This window comes from Balaenoptera acutorostrata, chromosome 9 (assembly GCF_949987535.1).
Source record: "Balaenoptera acutorostrata chromosome 9, mBalAcu1.1, whole genome shotgun sequence".
Classification (NCBI taxonomy): Eukaryota; Metazoa; Chordata; class Mammalia; order Artiodactyla; family Balaenopteridae; genus Balaenoptera; species Balaenoptera acutorostrata.
The window spans coordinates 92,810,982-92,826,179 of NC_080072.1; the positions used below are offsets into that span (position 1 = coordinate 92,810,982).

General features: G+C 36.1%; 1 protein-coding gene across 1 annotated transcript in view; it reads right to left on the reverse strand.

The window, feature by feature from the left end:
* The window catches only part of DDX10 (DEAD-box helicase 10), a 251,244-nt gene that overhangs the window by 20,199 nt on the left and 215,847 nt on the right, over positions 1–15,198 (reverse strand). The window lies entirely within an intron of this gene.

Here is a 15,198-nt window from a genome sequence, read left to right on the forward strand (position 1 = left end):
AAAGTCACTAAGAACAATTAAAAAATCAGATGGAATACCAAGATACAGAAAGTTGGGAACTATCCAGTTTCATGCAAGTAGGTAGGTATTTAGGCTTTTTTACTTTTGTTTTGCAAGGGTTTATTTTTGTCAAAGAACAAAGTAATGCAATCTTAAAATAAATTTACTACACATTTATGTAATGAACATCCCTTATAACCAGTTTATTTCTGGCAGATTGGTTTTGTCACCTGGTAGATAAGAAATACAAACAAACATTGTCACATGCATTTAACAGATTATAAGCAGTAAGCAGGACTAAAAAACAATTCTGGACGAATTACTCTTAGTTACCCACTTTATAATTCTTTTTCACACCATATGAGACAAACTTCAATGATTCTTTGATTTCAAATGATTAATGCTGTTTCCCAGAAACTGAATAACAACTCAGCATAGCATAGCATAGCAATTGACTGTGCAGCCCTCTACTGAAGTCTGCTTACACTCTTTGTACAGCTCTCCCTTGATAACCTCTAAACATAGCCAAAGAAGGAAGAAGTAAAGAAAATAAGGATTAGTCACCACTGCAAAAGTCCTTTATTGCTTTCTTGGTAAAATTCCCTGCTAAAAATAAAAGGTCTGGAAACAAATATCAGAAGGGAAGAAGAAAAAGGCCACCATCAGAGGCAGTAAGCAGTACAACTCAACAGCATACTACTATACGGTCCACTTGAAAATAATCAAGGATGTCAACAAAAATTGAATGTCATCATGTACTGAAGAACACTAATCTCCCAGGCTACAAGATATTTCCAATTTTCCAGTCTGGTGCTCTCAAAGGAATCTGTTATCTAAAGGTGGAGCCAGAGAATTACCAAAGTAATTCTCAAGCTTTTTTGGTCCCATGGCACCTTTACATTTAAATATATGAAGGACTCCAAAGAGCTCCTGTTAATGTGGATCATATCTATCGCCATTTAATGTATTAGAAGTTGAAACTCGAATTTTAAAAAATTCATTAACTTAAAAGTAATAATAAACTCTATATTATTATATATTAACATATATGGTAACATAGTGTTTTTATGAAAATAGCTACTATTTCCAAAACAAAAGGACTCTGTTTTACATTTTTACAAATTTCTTTAATGTCTGGCTCAGAAGAAGATATCCAGATGCTCATATCTGCTTCTGCATTCAATACGTTGTTCTGGTTGAAATATACGAAGAAAATCCAGTCTCTCAGAGATAGGTAGTTGGGAAAGGGAAAAGTAATTTAACAGCTTTTTTAGAGAAGTGCAGTTACTCTCCTTTGATACTACAATAAACATTGATGAGTGGAAGTTTCTTAAAAAGTAGTGACAATGTGGAATCTGAAGCCATTATCAATAAACTTTCTGTACTCTGTTACATTAAAATCCACTGGTCTACTTTGCACTTTGAATGGATCTTTTACCAGTGAATGATTTCATAACACTGTGTACCGGTCATTTGGAAAATACTGGTTCACTAAATTATGCATATCTTCCTTATGTGGATCTTCAAATATTAACACATTTCATTATACAATATTTTTTAAAATCATATTTCTTAATATCATGGTCAATATCATTTTAAATGTCTTTCAAAGTATTGGGAAGCTACTGGTGGATATAAGTTTTCTAAAATTCTGATTTTTTCTTAGAAGCTTGAATTTTTTCATTAGCGAGAAATAATTTCAGTGTTTTCTTTGAAGTGTAGCAACAAGTGTCGTTTTCCTCTGGCTGCTTTCAGAATTTTCTCTTTATCATATAACAGTTAGACTATGATGTGTCTAAGAATGGTTTTCTTTGTATTCGTCTTTCTTGGGGCTCTGCAAGCTTCTTGGATCTATCAATGCTTTTCAGTAAATTTGGGAAGTTTTTGGCTATGATTTCTTCAAATATTTTTATGCCTCTTTCTTACCGTTCCTTCCATGATTGCAAGAACATGTATAATGGACTACTTCACAGTTCTCTTAGTTTTGTTCATTTTTCTTCAATCTTTTTTCTTTCTGTTCTTTGCACAGGGTTATTTCTACTGGGTCCTTGGGTTTGCTGTTGCTTTCTTCTGACAATTCCAAACTGTTTTTCAGCCTGCCTGGCAAAAATTTTACAGTAATTGTGCTTTCAGGCAGGTCTAATACCACATTTGTTTTTGTTTTGGTTAAATATAGTTTCCATTGCTCTGGGGAGGCTACCTATCTGTTTATTTACATACCTATATTTTCCTTTAATTCTTTTAACATATTTAAAACAGCTACATTGAAATCTATGTTAAATTCAAATCTGGGCTAACAAGAGTTTCTATTGACTACTTTTTCTTGGCCATGGATCACAATTTCCTGCTTCACTACATGTTTCATATTTTTGTAGAAAACTAGACACTTTAGATAATATATTATAGAAAAACTGAATTCTGTTAGGTTTTTCTGAGGATTATTAGATTTCTATTCTAATAGACAATTACCTTGCCTGGATTCAAACTGCAAATTCTCTCTAACCCATGGTACTCAGCTACTTATATCTCATCTCTGTTTTGTTCTTATGGCTTCCAACTGCTGTTTTTTTAGCCTGGTTTCCTATGAGTCTTCCCTCAGCCTGTGAAATGTGACACTCAGCCAAGGATTTAGGCAGAGTTGGGCTCCCCTCTCTGTGATTTCCTTGCTTCTTGGGTTTTCCCCTTATCTCCAGTTGCTCTGTTGGCTCTGAGATCTGTACTCTGATATGTCAAGCAGAATACTTCAATTAATTGTATTTTAACACCTAGAATCATTTAATATGCTCCTTTTAACATTTACTATAAAGCAAGTGGCCTTCACAAATTAAGTACAATATAATACAAAATAAATTAGAAAGTGAGTTAGTATAAACACCTTAACTCAATATTCCACTGTACATGTTTATCTATTTGAAGGAAAATACAAATTCAAAATGATGAAAACTTACTTTTAAATGGATAAAACATTATCTGGATTTGTATTACTATGACTCTCGTGTAATTGACAACATTCAGGTCTTGCTATTTCCTGATCTACAAGATGATCCCACTGTTGATGCCATACCATATTGTCTGTGCTGCATTATACTCCTCAATTCATGACAATGACAAATAAATTTAAGTTGACAATCACTCCTTTCAGAAACACAATTTCAACCTACCAAAAGTGTAGAGATGATGGAGAAAGACATTTTCATATTGATCTTTTTTGTCTTTTAGTTCATTCTTGGAAGGGTTAGAAACATATAACTATAAAAATGTATAATATCTGTACTAAAAAGTATAATGTGCCTCTATTAATGCCTTTAATCTATTAAAAAATTTAAAAAACACTATCATCTACAACAAACACCAAGCATAAATAAAAATCACTAAGTAAAGAGGGTATTGCCATAATGAAAACATTCTGGAGAAAAGTACTGAGTTTATTGTTCTGGCAAGGTCTAGTTTAGAAGTATGCTCTTTCTAGTTAGATAAGGTGGTAAAGAAAATGGACATTGGACATTTTAGCTGCTCTGTCTCTCTCTCTCTCCTTGTGATTTCATGAACCATTTAAAAGCTAATTTATAAATATGGCGCCATCCTCACTTTTATCTCTCTCTGGACTCATTTCCATGCGAGACAGCACAAATACTATGATACACCTATCACCTTCCAAATGATTGTGACATATCAGTGTGTTAGAACATCATGGCTGGAAGCTCACTGCTCTAAGTAAAAGGGAACCATTTAAGTCCTTTAGCAGAAGACTAAACTTATATCTTACAGATGCTGCACCCTGGCAACAATGGGAAGGGTGGTTGGAGGGTATAAGATTTGAAGGTAGGATATCAGTTTAAAAACTACAATAATCCAGGTGAGGAAAGGGATTCAAGGAAGGAAGTGGCAGTGGAGATGGAAGTGGGGAACAGGTACGAGAGATGTTAAGGAGGGAGAACCAACTAGACTCTGTGGACTACATGGGTAGATGGTACATTTCAGAGGATCACTATGTTCATAAGCAGAGTTGTACATGATAAACATGGTCTAAGAAAGTTTAATAAGTATTATGAAGACACTTTACAAAAATGCCTTCCTTCAATACGTTTTTATTAAGGAGACATGTGACAGACATACTACTAGGTACTGGGGATACAGCAGTGAATAAGACAGAGTCCCTGCCCTGATGATAAAATGAACTGTTCTAGGATAGTTATCCACATAAGCACTAAAATGAAAGCCATGTTCTTCTGTTTCTGGGGAGCAGCCACTAAAGAATGAATCCACTCCGCTAGCCCTGCTAAATGCTTAACATCTGGTAGAATGCAGCCTTCAACTTATGGATCCTGGCTGTCAACATGCTTCTTTCTCTTCAGGTACTTCCAGATTGGAAGCTGCAACCACTCCTCCCTCACTGACTGATAATTCTCTCATTTTTCTCTACCCTCCCAGCCCTACGGTCACACCCACACTCCTGTCTTAAGGCTCTGAGAAATTAAAAAAAAAAAAAAAGTAGTTCATACACACTAAGAGATCAGGGTCACCTCTATGAACTGGCTGTTCCTGAAATATAGTTTCAGAACCTCTGAGAAAAATATTTCACCTAAAATAGGAATACTTTTCCTAAAATACACACTTGGAAGACTCAGTTATTAAGTAGGGCAGATGAAAATATCCAAAAAAGAAATGTAACCCAACTAGCTTTTATTTTGCCTTCAGTTTTGATGATGAGAAGAAATACAGATGAGAAGTGGCATTCTTCTACAACAAATTTATGAAGTGCTCTGACATACATTGTCTTACTTCATCTTCAAACTCTATGAAGTAGGAAGAAAAAGAATTATTGTTCCCATTTCAAAATTAAGAAAATGTGAGTCAGATGACTAAATAGCTTAACAAGGTCACACACATATGTGCATATGCTAGGTCTTCTCCTACATCATCCTGAATCTCAACTTTCACCATTAAAGCTTTGAATTTGCTACTTGTACAATTATTTCTTCAGAATCAATATTTTATAAGCTTCATAAAACATATGGGGGTGCTTTCTGTGTCACCTTGTATGTGACCATCCCCACTTTCATGACCCTTACTCCCAAGCCTCTCTTCTCTGTTGTGTGGAATATTGTACCAGCTTCCTAATGAGTCTCCCTGCAACCATTCTTCTTCTGATCACTCCAATTCTCTGTGTAGTCATTAGAATTTTTTTTTAAATAAGTTTCAAATCTGATCATGTCTATCACCTGCTTACAAGCTTTGAAGCCACACTTTCAGATCCTGGAACAAGTCAAGCCCCTTCCCACCTCAGAGTTTGCATTACTGCTACTTCTTTACTGGAATCTTCTTCTACTTGCTTTTGCCTGGTTTGTAGTGTTTTCTGACACCAAACATGTGGTTTCTCTTCAACACTAAGTCTTCAAAGTCAAATGAGTGTCTATCAATTCAATTTAATTCTGACACTATGCAGAGTTAGCATAGACCCCAGGGGTAAAGGGCTCAGTCCCACAAGACTCCATACTTCAGATGCCAGCTGCAAAATGCAGTCGCCAAGCTACTTGCCATTCTACCTGGCCGACTACAAATTCAGGGATTCTCACGACCCCCTTCTCAGGTTTGATAATTCTCTAGAACTCAGGAAAGTGCTTTACTTATGATTACCAGTTTATTTACTTAAAGGATATAACTTAGGAACAGCCAGATGGAAGAGATGCACAGGACGAGGTATGCAGTGGGGATGGGGTGCAGAGCTTCCATGTCTTCTACAGGAGGGTCACCTTCCCAGCACATCAACACATTCACCAATCTGGAAGGTCTCAGAATCTTGTTGTTCAAGAGTTCTTATAACTCGATTTCCAGGCCCAACCCCCTCCCAGGAAGGGGGATGGGGCTAATTACACGCTTAGTCTTTCTGGTGCCCAGTCCCCACTCTGAAGCTATCTAGACATCCCACCCTGAGTCACCTCATCAGCATAAATTCAAGTGTGTTGAACAGGGGCTTCTTATGAACAACGAAAACACTTCCATCACTCAGGAAATTCCGTGGGTTAAAACCTCTGACTTCATTGTCAGGAACCAGGGACAAAGACCAAATATATATTCTTATTATACCAAACCTGGTTAACTTCAAGTAATCAGGCCTCAGATTAAACATTTCTAAACATCACTCCCTTAGTAAAACATCCTGGAGATTTCTCTTCAGTGCTATACCTAGAGTGAATTCATTATTTGTTTAATGTCTGCATCCTTTCCTAGGCAGTAAGTTTCATGAGAGTAGAGGCCAGGTCCTGTTATCATTATTGAAATAGATTTCTAGGGCTAAGATGGAGCTGCTCCTGCCTGGGGTGCCACATCAGCAAACCAAAACTTAGACAACTTCCGTGTCCCTATAAATGTCCACTTGACCAGAAATGCTGTATGTCCTGTCAGCCAATCCCCAAACGCCAAGCCAACTCTGGGTCTTCTCACTCCAAACAAGGCTGATTAATGTGGCCCCAATCAATCAGATATCTTCAGTTTTTCTCTTCTTTGTTCTTTATTCTTTATCCTATAAAAAAGCCTCCTGCCTTCTGCCCCATTTTGCAGTTCTCCAAAAGGAAACTGTCCACTTCATAAAATGTTAAAGTTTGTATCACCTAAACTATCTTCTTTAAACATTTTTTAACATTGCTCACTGCTGTAGTCAAAAAGCACAGAGCAGGTTCTCAAATATTTGATAAATAGATATTTAATGTGAAAATATTAAAGTAGAATACAATACTATTAAATATATATTATTTATTATTATTTATTAAATACTGAGTATAAAAAATAAAAAATATATAAGTACTTATTATTGGTAAGGGTTTAATGCTAGAAATCCGATCATGTGAAATTTAGATCTGATCATAAGATTTTTATTAATAACTGTCAAGCACTTAATTTCCATCTCAGATTTCTCAAGTATAAAATTTACAGTATTTAGGTTTAAGCAAGCTTGTAAAGATTTTAATTAATTGCAGATGCTTGGAAAATATGCAATCAGCACCTTAATGGGAAAAAAAATGAGTAGTCAGTAAAGAAAAATGAAATGTGCAATACGCCTATAAAATAACAAATAAGTTATGTTTAAAATTCCCTCTAGAGAATCATGCAAGAAAACTTCATGTAAGAGTCTGTACACCGCGATGAGGAGTGGCCCCCGCTTGCCGCAACTAGAGGGAGCCCTCGCACAGAAACGAAGACCCAATACAGTCAAAAAAAAAAAAAAAAAAAAAAGTCTGTATACACACTGAGGGTTTATACATATACAAAGAATTTAGTTATTTCTATACATATGGACTTATGTATGATCAAATTCATGACCATTACATGAATTTGAATTTCATTAAAAAAATATAGAAACCTCAAGCACTCCCTTCAGCTTGAATTAATAATCATTTGCTGAGTGTTTAGTATATTTAGCCCATAATAGGTATGCAAAAATGAATGAGTTAGGGTCTTACTTCTGAGAAGTTTAAAACTTTAGAATATTGTATAAAATTCCTTTGGTAGACATGCAACAGAATATATCTTGTATATCTCATTTTTTCTCTAAAAGAGGTATAAATGTATGCTTAAATATGCTTCTACACATGCTATATTTCCCTTATCTCTTTTTCTTTCTGAGAGCATTCACAACTACAGCAAAAGCAAAAACAAAAATGAAATTCTAATGTTAAAATTGAGAGAGCACAAAATGTCTCAATAAGAAGTGTAACTGGGACTTCCCTGGCGGTCCAGTGGTTAAGACTTCGCCTTCCAATGAAGGGCATGCAGGTTTGATCCCTGGTCGGGGAGCTAAGATCCCACATGGCTTGCAGCCAAAAAACCAAAAACATAAAACAGAAGCAATATTGTAACAAATTCAATAAAGACTTTTAAAATGGTCCACATCAAAAAAAAAAAAAGAGCGATTAAGCAAACTCTATAAATCAGGGGTCCCCAACCCCTGGGCGGTGGACTGGTGTTGGTCCGTGGCCTGTTAGGAACCAGGCTGCACAGCAGGAGGTGAGCGGCGGGCGAGCAAGGAAAGCTTCACTGGCCGCTCCCCATCGCTCGCATTACCGCCTGAACCATTCCCTCCCCCACCCCATGGAAAAACTGTCTTCCGCGAAGCCGGCCCCTGGTGCCAAAAAGGTTGGGGACTGCTGCTATAAATTACAACATTAACTAAACAATAAGTGATTCTTAAAAAAAAAAAAAAGGGTAACACTCTTGAAGCTGTATTAAAATTAAAAACAAAGTTATATAACTCCAGAATATCTCTGAGAAATGGAGAGGAGGGCTGATGTGAAGTGAAGGAGAATAGATTATTTCCTTGTACTAAACAGAAAGTAAAGGATCATCCCTTAGTGCCACAGTAAATTTTGTTAGGCCAAAGACCTTAAATGTTTACAAAGTAAAAGGGAATGAGACAATTTCAACCACTCTACTAAGGAGTAGAGGTGGAAGCCACATTGCATGTAATGGATTAAGGAGTGAATGGGCATTCTTGCTGGTCAGTCAGTGTTTGTTAGTGAGGAAATCAATTCAGTCTAAATATAGAGAATTATCTTTATTGCCTTTCTGTTTACCATATAGCATTCATAGAAATAAGCTTTAAGAATTGTATTTAAATTTTAGTTACTTAATTCCACTTAGGATTTTTTTTTATGATTTTTTAAAAATTTATTTTTTATTTTATTTATTTATTTTTGGCTGTAGTGGGTCTTCGTTGCTGCACGCAGGCTTTCTCTAGTTGTGGCAAGCGGGAGTTACTCCTTGTTGCGGTGCGCGGGCTTCTCATTGCGGTGGCTTCTCTTGTTGCAGAGCACGGGCTCTAGGCACACGGGCTTCCGTAGTTGTGGCTCACAGGCTCTAGAGCGCAGGCTCAGTAGTTGTGGCGCACGGGCTTCGTTGCTCTGCGGCATGTAGGAACTTCCCGGACCAGGGCTCAAACCCGTGTCCCTTGCATTGGCAGGCGGATTCTTAACCACTGCACCACCAGGGAAGCCCCCACTTAGGATTTTTAAAAAGGAACCTCCCCATATTGTATGAATTAAAAGCAGAATGTCAACTTTGACACCTCAAAATTTCACAAGGAGGGAAAATTCCAAAATTCGTGATAAAGTATTTCTGATCCTGACAAAGAATATAAAGATTGTGAAGAAAAGAAAATTTTACAGAAAAATGAGGTATTCAAAATACATTCTGTTCTCACTAGTAAAGCTTCAAAACAACTTTCTAAGAAAGCATTGGGAAGATAAAAAAATTCTGATTGCTATATACAGCCAACCATTTTTGATAGTTAAAGAGAGACTGATTTTTGAGATTTACCCAAGCTATAAATCCCAGGTACAAATTTAGTTAGAGAAGAAATTATTGAAAACGTTTTTTATGAGTTATGAACACAAAAAGATTAATGTTATTATTAAATGTGCCTGCTGAAAATGAGCATCTACCTACTAAGGTAAATGTGCAGAACAGTAAACCCAAGAGCAGCTGACAGAGCTGAGAAATTACTGTTCCTGCACCATAATGCTAAATTGTAATAGCCTGATTTCCCCTTCACTTTTTAATAATAATATTATCATACTAATTAAAATATTTTTGAATATTTTCAGTTTATTTCTGTCTCCTAGAAATTTATTCCAAATTGGTGACATTTGGGTTTAGCTGAATACTGATTTAGTGATATAATACAACAGGACTAATAAAACAATGCATAGAAAAACAACTCAATGATGGCATCTAACACTCTGGAGAGTGTATTACAAGCACTCTTACACATCTTAAAACAGAGCCAATTAACTGTTCAAGCATTAGTAAATTGGTCCCAGTATGCACTCTTTTTAATTACCCAGGTCAAATCTTGCCTCTGTCAATCAGAGGATATATTCCAAACCTCGCTAAACATAAACCACAAATTACTTAAAATTCCATCTTTTTCTTATTTTGAAATTGACCAAAATAGTCATGATCTGAATTGTAGGCCAGAGCATAAATGCCAACTACAAATCTAAAATTCTAAAATGTTTCTATATAGGATAAGAAATTTCCACTTAAAAAAAAAAAAGGAAGGGCTTCCCTGGTGGCGCGGTGGTTGAGAATCTGCCTGCTAATGCAGGAGACACGGGTTCGAGCCCTGGTCTGGGAAGATCCCACATGCCACGGAGCAGCTGGGCCCGTGAGCCACAGCTGCTGAGCCTGCGCGTCTGGAGCCTGTGCCCCGCAACGGGAGGGGCCGCGATAGTGAAAGGCCCGCGCACCGCGATGAAGAGCGGTCCCCGCACCGCGATGAAGAGTGGCCCCCACTTGCCGCAACTAGAGAAAGCCCTCGCACGAACCGAAGACCCAGCACAGCCAAAAATAAATAAATAAATAAATAAATAAAATTAAAAAAAAAAAAAAAAAAAAAAAAGGAAGACAGTAATCATTCAATATTCTTTATAGCAGTAAACAAAAGTCTTTTCTTCTTCAAAAATGGAAATGAATTATAAATTGCTCCCAAGTTCCCTTAAAATTCCACAATCACTACTTAATTGAAAAGTCACATAGTTGTCCTTTATTGGAAGTTTTATTTCTTTTAATGACAAAGTATTTTACAAAGGAGTATGCCTAAATGAGCAAAACACCATTTTCCAAAATGTTCTGCATTTTGAATCCTATTAACTTTTGTTATTTCCCCCATGACACTTTGGCAACCAAAGAATTGAGTTTTCATTTAAAAAAACTAATAAACCACTGCTAAGATAAGTAGATTTGGCGGAGATAAATCTACTCCAGTAGTCTTAAGTTTACTCCATTTCAGGCTTCTATTTTCAAATTTAGTTGAAATGAATTACACATTAAAACTAGAAAAATCATGATCTGCAGCACATAATAAACAATGGCTTACAATCATGAAAAGATTAACTCTCATTTAAGTTGTTTAAATACATTTTTTAAAGTTTACAAAAGAATATCTTAAGTGCCTTATATTATAGAAAACTGAATTACCATCAATTTCCTACATCTTTGCCACCTTCACCTTAAAGGCAATAAAAATATACTATGAAATTTCAAGTTCACTTACTATTTGCTAATTCTTACTCTTCCTATCTATAAAACTTCTCAGTACCAACCTAGTACCTCCTCTGCTAAAACATGACATGTGTAGTCACAGTGTATTATTATCCTCATGTTCTCACAAATTTTCTTTAACTAAGAAATCAACTAGCTCATGATTTTAATAGCCAAATTAAAATTTAAAATCCAAAATTAAAGTTCACTTGTGCAGTGAAAACTTTCAAATGCTGAAATTCTCTATTCTATTTCTTTACAGTTTGCCACATAGTCATTTTTAAGTGAGTTTGAATAGAGGCACAATTAAGATAATCAATTTTCCATTCAGCAAGACAAAAGCAAAGAAAATGTTTTGTTTACAAAGGAGAAACATACTTTGAGGAAATCACAGCTAACTCATCCACTGCATAAATCTGCATGAAATTTCTTACCTTCTATTACTTTCTCTCTTTGGAAAAAAATAGCTAATCTTGCATGTCAATCTCTTTAATATTCTATTTAGCAATCAATGCTTCCCTCGTAAGAAACTAACAAAAAGCAATTTTTGTATATCATTTTAGATGTTGGGCTAAGATTAAATCACCTATCCATATATAATTATTTATAGATAGAGCTGAAACTACAATCTCTAGTGACCATATATCTGAAAGACAGTTTGTTTTGTGCAGCTTTCCAAAATAATAAGGTAGGCAAATAAGCTGCTAAGGAAAAACAAAAAGAAAACACAAACATTTTGGTGCATGTTCTAAAGGTTTAAGCAGTATAACTGGAAAGCCCATTATTTAAAGGTTAAATTTTAAAGATAAAAATAATGTCTAGACGACAAATGTTTAATGAATGAACAAATGAATGAATGAATGAAAATTATATAAAAATTTCACAGTTTACAGATAAGGAAATAGGATTAGATAATTTAAATATAGTCAGTGGTAGAGATAGAACCCAAACCTTTGGGTTACAATACAAAATTAACCTAAAATCTTTCCAAAAAAGATAATTTAAACAAGTATCTCCCACCTTCATCCATAATCTGAACTACCAAGTCAGTGATGTTAATAGTAATCTTCAAATCAATATAAATCCTAAACAATCACTATACAAGAAGCATTATACAAATTTATGAACTCTCATGTGCACTTTGTCTTTTCCTTCCTTCCTTCAGCAAGTATTTATAGATTATGTACATAAGCCAGTTTAGTGAATGAAAGACTTCTAAATTGTAAAGCATCTGCTCATAGAGTTACTTTATTTGTGTGCACAAACACATACAAAGGGAATCTAAAAGGACAGAGAAGATTTCACAGAAGAGATTCAAAATAGTCTTGAGAATGAGTCAGAATTTATAGGACAAAGGGAAAGAGAGAGGGGCAGGAAACAACAGGGGGGCTTCAGGACCATGAAGGATGGGACAACAGTGGGTGCCAAAGCCAGAAAAGTAGACAAGGGCCAGCTTGGGAAGGGCCTTGAACATATGCTAAGGAAATCTGGACTTAATTCTACGGGCCCAACACTATTAACATTTTTAAAACTAGGATTTTCTTTTAAACCATTAAAAAAATGCCTAGATTCCTCTATCCTCATTTCCCCCCATAATGACAGTAATCGTTATTTTTGAGAATATATGCAATGACCAAAATTACTATAAATTGAGACCCTTTTAAAATGTATATTTTTACTAATGCTAATAGCAACTATATGCATGTTCAAATTAGTACTTCATATGTATGAGAATTATTCAGTTCAGGGTTTTTAATTGAGGTAGTTTTTTAAAAATGCTGGCTGCACAGGCATTACTACAGGATGATGCAAATGAAGGTGACATCAACAGATGAGGTTAAAAATATAAAATTTCTTTAAAGGCAAAGGATAGGGAACCACATCTGTCCTGACTACTACAGAAAGCACCAGATTAGGCAGCACACTCCCAGATACAGACGCAGGCTTCCCAGGCCTCCAAAGGTCTGTCTGGAGACATGCAGAAGATACTGGTAACATCTGAACAGACTGCAGATACTGCCCAGTATGAGAACCTCATCGTTGCTAATTTTACAGGGGTTTTTATATCATCCTGGTAACTCTTCACCTCTCTGCCCCATACCCTCCCTCAAAATGTTCTGGAAATTTCTGGCTCCATACCTGCTGTTCACCAAATTCAAGTAATCAGTGGCATAATCCTGGGCATAAATTACTGCAACACTGGGTGATTAGAATTGTATAGAATGCTTTAGTAGACAGGTTTTGGGACCTACCTGAGTTTCATTCCAGAGCCACAGTATGAAGTATAAGGTCAGGAGTAATGACATTATGAAGGGGACTGATTCGCAATTGTGCTTTGAGGTAAGAAAGTTCAGAATTGTAACACTTTTCTTCAAAGTCTACTTTTCCTCCAGAGAGTGGTTAAACTATCCACACAGCCATATATCTGAAAAGGTCCACAATGGAAAGCTCCAAATATTAAAGCCATGCTTTTTGCAAATACAAGCATTGACTAGACAGACTTACTTACCTGCCAGTCACTCCTGACTTTACTGCCTACACTATAATCTCGGCCTTGTGCAGGCGCCTGTGAAGGATGCAGAAGGAGAGTGAGACACGGTGCCTGAAGAATGCTGGTGGCACAGGCACCAGTATAGGATGTCAATGTGAATAAAGGGAGCCACCAACAGACAAGCTTAGAAATATAAAACTTTCTCGGAATACTTAAAAATCTATTTCAAGAAAGCTGGCCGAAAACATAATTCCTGATCACCACAAAAGATGGGTGATAAAGAGCTGACACTATTGTACAGTGAGTATAACTGCTACAGAAGTCAAAGAAGGAATTCCAAGAGGGCTGGAACACACAGGGAAGGCTTCATGGAAGATGGGAAATGGATATGAGACTGAACTTTGAATAATGGGAGGATATCAGAAAGATAAGTGAACACACACACATACACGGAAATGTCACTAAACATGGGCACAGTTGGGAGAAGGCTGAAGTAGAGAGGATGCATGTTGGAGGGGACGGCAGAACAGGTGACATCTAGCAGTTCAGAGCTAAACCTTAACCTTAGTTACAGCAGGTGTAAGCTGTGCATCTAAGTTTTCGTCCCCAGTGTCACCTTCTGGGCTCTTTATTTCTGTATTTCCAAGGTTCCTCATTTCTAAATACATTTATCCATTATTTTATCATAAGTATTCTCATGGGCTCCCCCAATCCTCTGTGGAATGGAACTTGGTATAATAAACAAATTTGGGATGGAATTGTAGGGTGAGGTCAGACTACAGAGGATCTGGAATGTTGAAAGAGTAGTTTAATGAATGAAGACGTCTACATGGGTTCTTAAACAGAGAAGTGGCATTTTTTAAAAAATGTGGTATTTGAAAAATTCATTCTAGCAATAAGCATCATGCTGAAGCAATTAAAAAAAATTTTTTTTTAATTTTTTTTTTTAAAAAGGACAGGAGTAGGCAAGGGTGTTGCAGCGCTACAGGTACCAGGAGACAATCAGAAGACACTGAGAACAAAGCGGCAGCTCCAGAAGAGCTGAGGGCATTTGCAACATATTGTCCTCAGATCCTACACAGGCTGCACTTGTCATTCCCAACAAGCCACTCGCAGGCGGAATGGACAGTGTCTCTCTCAGCTGCAGTTTATCACAGTGATATGGATTGATAGCTCCTGAACTGATGTCCTATTTCTATCAAATTATATTTAACCTTGTAGAGGACACACTAAATTTACCAAATACTCACAATAGTGAAATTCTCAAGGAAGGACTTTCTCTAAGGCAGCCATGCATCTATACTTTAACAGATATTTAAGATCTATTGGTCTGTTCTATACTGTCTGATCCTATGTCAAGTTTCATACATTTTTATCTTTTTAAGGAGATTCAATACATCTTTTTGAAAATCTCTGCTACAAAAGAAATAACACTGCTATTCCTTAACCTATTTAATTATTGAAAACTTCTATTTACTTAAGACTCGGTATGTTATACATAGAATTTTCTTTATAATGCCTCAAAATGTCAGAATGATCACTTATATTTACGATGTGCCGATACAAACCAAACAAGAAAAAAAATTTCCTTTCTCAAGCTTCTCATTTTCATTTTTGGCTGTGCTGAAACTGTGAGTTTGCTCTTTAATTCTCGTTTACTTGTCTCATAG